Raw genomic sequence first — 5,056 nt, 5'->3', positions numbered from 1 at the left:
TAGATCATAGAGTAGGTTTTTATCTTCCTCGGTAGATCTTTTATCTTCCTTTGTTTGTCAAAGCAGTTGTACTATTTTATATCCTTAATCATTATATATAAGATCTACAGTTACTTTGTATTCACATCAGTGTGTGGTATTGTCTTTTTTTAAATTTAAAACTTTACCCATTCTAACAGTTGTGTAGAAGTATTTCATTGTGTTTTAAATTTACATTTCCCTAATTACTAATGAAGTTGAGCATTTTGTTCATGTGCTTTTCTAGCATCTATATAATGTCTTCATTGAAATGTCCAATTGTCTAACCATTTTTATATTGGAATGTTGTCTAATTGTTGTGCTTTAGAGTTCTCCATGTATAGATAGAAGTAGTTTTCTATATATAGATTCCTGGATACAAACCTCTAGTCAGGCTTGTAATTTGTAAATATTTTTTACTAGTCTTTGGCTTTTTTTTTTTTTAATAGTGAAAGCCTTTCATTTTTATAAAGTTTAATTTTTTCTTCTATGAGTAATATTTTGATGAAATATCAAAATAAATTTTGCCTGGTCCACTGTCACAATGATTACTCTGTTATCTTTCCTTTCAGACATCTTATAGTTTCAGGCTTTACATTTAAATATATAATTTTAGTTAATTTTTGTATATAAAGTAAAGAAGGGGTCAAATTTTAAAAATATTTTGCATATAAATAGCAAATTGTTCAACATCATTTGCGGAAAAGACTGTCTTTATCCATTCAACTGCTTTCTGTACTTTTGACCCAGATCCATGCGTGCATGTGTTAAGTTGCTTCAGTCATGTCTGACGCTTAGCGACCCCATGGACTATAGCCCACCAGGCTCCTCTGTGCATGGGATTCTCCAGGCAAGAATACTGGAGTGAGTTGCCATGACATCCTCCAGTGGATCTTCCCAACCCGGGGATTGACCTGCATCTCTCGCATCTCCTGTATGGGTTATTTGCCACTATATACGTTGTCATGTGGATATATTCTTAAATCTGTTTTGTTTCATTGATCCATTTGTTTATCTCTTTTTTTGCAATTCTAATTCAATAATTTTATTATTTTATTCCTTTTAAAAAATTATTAAAAATTTTATGGGATATAGGTGACTTAAATATTGTGTTAGTTTCCAGTGTACAACAAAGTGAATGAGTTATATGTATACATATATTCACTCTTTTTTTGGATTCTTTTCCCTTGTGGGCCATTACAGACTGTTGAGTAGAATTCCCTGTGCTTTACAGTAGGTCCTTATTAGTTATCTATATTATATATAGTAGTGTATATGTATCAATGATGAAGACATTCTTTTAAACTTTTAAATTTATATTGGCCTACAATTAATTAACAATATTGTGTTAGTTTCAGGTATACAGCAAAATGATTCAGTTATGCATATACAGTTAATCTATTCTTTTTCAAAGTCCTTTCCCAATGAAGTTGTTACAGAATATTGAGCAGAATGTCCTATTATTTCCTTCTCTAGTTTTATTGTTATTGACATACAACATACAGAAGTTTAAGACATACAACCTGATGGTTAGATACATGCATATATTAAAAAATGATTAACACAGTAAAGATAGTTAACAACACCATCCTCTCATGTAATTATCTCCTTTTTGTGTAGTAATAACATTTAAGACCTGCTCTCTTAAGAACTTTTCCCTATTTTCTTCCTCAGACAGAAAAGGTTTTCACCAGTATGCTAAGGGCAATGATATTAGTCCTCCCTTCCATCCCATGACTTTGGTTCCTTAGTGGTGAGAAGGAAGGCCAGGAAGAAGGATCTGAGTGGGGCTTCATTCTCGTCTCATGGTGGCTGATGTTCCCCTCTTCAAGGCTGTACCACAAAGGATGCCCCCTTTGGAATCACCCAGTTTTCTTCTTTTTTTCCCTTTTATTCTGTGAGGTCCATGGGGAAGAGCTTACAAGTATATGTGGAATCTGTATCTCCAGGGTCCAGAGATCCCACACTTTGCCCAACCCACACTTGACTTCTACCAACATGTTAACAATTGTGACCAAATTATTCTCACAGTTTTCCAGCAACATCTGCTCCTGGTAAAAAAGGGCTGGTGTTCTGTATTTTATCTCCTTAGATTTTGGACTAGATGGATTCAACTCTCTGACAGGTTCAAAAAAGCAAAAAATGTGCAGTTTCTTTGGCTTTTGTGTTTGTTGCTGTTACTATAAGAGGAAGAGAGTGGCTTCTTTACAGTTCTCTATATTCCGAGCAGAAACATGCCTTAATTTTAGCTTATGTGTACATACCACAGAATTGTTGCACTTTCAATCAGATTTAATCTCAGAGTCTCCTTCTGGGATGGCCACCTAATAGGATAATTAATAGACTGTGTCCCAAAGCATCCAATCCAATAAAGATTTATCATTTACTCATTCAGTCATTACCTCTGAATCTTCTTCAAGAAACCAGCAGGAAGCTAGGGCTTTAAGTTGATAGCAATTGTTATTACTGAACACAAATGGAAACTTATAAAATAAGTTTGGAGAAAATGTTTTTGGTAATCTCTCTGTGAGCTGAATATGCTCTGGTTCAATGGCAGAAAATGGGAAACTTCCATTTTGAAGTCCAAACTATTTTTCTTACTCACCTGATGGCAGATCTACAAGCCATTTCTTTGTTGTGTAATATTTAGGGTATTATTATCTTCAATATAAAGAAATCAACAGGTGGTTTAATTGTTTCTCAGCAGAGCAACTGTCTCAAGGATTTTAGAGCTGCCTTTCTGCACTGTAGGTGATTTAAATGCTGAGCTAAGTGAGTACCAATTTCCCAATTTTATGCCCACTTTAGACTGTCTTGGTATTTTGACTCCAGTGAGATCATGTTTCCCACTCATTTTACACTGTACAGTCTAGTATCTACTTTAGGTATGCTTCAGTTGAAGACTGGGGGAAATATACTAGAACAACCAGTTATTGCAATATGATCAATTCTAACTGAAACTTTTTAGCTGATGTAGAAAGCACTAGATAACAAATCTGTTTCAAATGATATCATTGATATGGAAAAATTTCACCCTTTTCTTTTTGAAAGAGCTCTAAATTGAATGACTGCTTAATCTGAGAGGAAAAAAACTACAGAATGACTCATTTCTTTTATACAGGAATAAATATATTTATTCTGGTATAATTGATAGGATTTACTCTAAAGTTTATGTGCCCTGAAATCTTGTCTCTATTATAACAAAAGCTTATTGTGAAAACTTGGGGAAGTCACTTGTCCTCTTTGATTTCCAGTTTTTGAACGAAAATAATACATGCTGTTTCTGCTTTTAAAGATCAAAAATCAAATTAGGAATTTTGTTGAGTATTAAGAAATCCTTAACCAAGTATTAAGGATTAATTAATTAATCCTTAAGGTTAGCACTTAGTAGGTGCTAAGTAAATATTGGTTGGCTAGTTTATTAGGAAATGGCAACCCACTCCAGTGTTCTTGCCTGGATAGTCTCAGGGACGGCGGAGCCTGGTGGGCTGCCATCTATGGGGTCACACAGAGTCGGACACGACTGAAGTGACTCAGCAGGAGCAGCAGCAGTTTATTAGTAACTTTATTAGGAAATAGGATATAACACATCCCCAATATACCTTTCCTTGCTCCCCCCAGGCCATTAGATGGCTTCCCAGGTGGCGGCAGTGGTAAAGAACCCACCTGCCAATGCAGGAGACAAAAGAATCATGGATTCAATCCCTGTGTTGGGAAGCTCCTCTGGAGAAGGGCACGGGAACCCTCTCCAGTATTCTTGCCTGGAGAATCCCATAGACAGAGGAACTTGGTGGACAGAGTTCCTATGGACAGAGGAACTCAGTCCATAGGGTTGCTAAGAGTTGGACATGACTGAAGAGACTCAGCATGCACGCATGCAACTAGAGCACCTTTTAGTAATTATTGTAATATATATTAATCATCTCTCTACGTCTAGCATTTCCTTCTGGCTAGTTAACTCCTTGAGGGCAGTTTAATTATTCTTATATTCCTCAAATATAATGTATAACCTAAGGCTGTAGTTACTATAACAGTAAAACCTGACTTATATTGAGTATTATGTTTCAGTAGTTAAGTTCAGTGGTTTAGGTACATTATCTTATAAGACACTTTCAACTACTTTGGGAGACAGTTTTAACTCCTGGGCTACAGTTTTAGGGAAATTTCTCACACATTTCTGGGTTCTACCATCAGGAATTCATGGTGAAGGTCTAAGAATTATCCCTTCATGACTCTGTTAGGGTAGCTAATGAGTAGATATGCTACCCATCTAGAGCATTCTCCATAACAAGATCTGCTCTCAATGAAAGAAGCCCAGTTTTAACCCAGCTTGAGGAAAGGAGTTTTTTCCAATGCCAGACCCTTCCAGCTTTCCTCTCTTATCTAAGGGAAGAAAATAGTCAACATGAGTTAGGTCTTCAAGGATGTAGATTGTATTAACAAAACATTGTAAATCAATCACGGTGTGTTGTTATTTAGTTGCTAAGTCATATTCGATTATTTTGCAACCCCCTGGACTGTAGCCCTCTAGGCACCTCTGCCCATGTGATTTCCCAGGCAAGAATACTGGAGTGGGTTGCCATTTCCTTCTCCAGGGAATCCTTCTGACCCAGGGACTGAACCCATGCCTCCTGCTCTGCAGGTAAATTGTTTACCATTGAGCCACCTGGGAAGCCCAAATCAACTGTACTTCAATATTTCAATAAATGTTTTTAAAAAAGGAAATGGATTGTGAACACCACTGCCAGGGAAGGGAGTAGGGTGCTGGCACTGGGGAAACTCATGTGAAATTCATAGCCCAGGGATACAGGGCTGAGTCAATACTGAAATTTAATACAAAGATTATAGAATGCTCACTTCCCCCACACCTTACCATTGTACAAACAAAGCCCTAATATAGAAGGAGTGGATTACAGCTGGAAGAGTTATAAGATGCAAACTTCAGTGAGTTTGAAGATGTGGCAATAGGAATGTCCCAAACTTAAATGCAAAGAGAAAACAGAATAAAAACAAACAGAACATCTACAAATTTAGAGAT

This window comes from Capricornis sumatraensis, chromosome 3 (genome assembly GCF_032405125.1).
Source record: "Capricornis sumatraensis isolate serow.1 chromosome 3, serow.2, whole genome shotgun sequence".
In the NCBI taxonomy this organism is placed as follows: domain Eukaryota; kingdom Metazoa; phylum Chordata; class Mammalia; order Artiodactyla; family Bovidae; genus Capricornis; species Capricornis sumatraensis.
The sequence above is the reverse complement of the archived record's forward strand: the minus strand, read 5'-3'. Positions refer to the sequence as shown.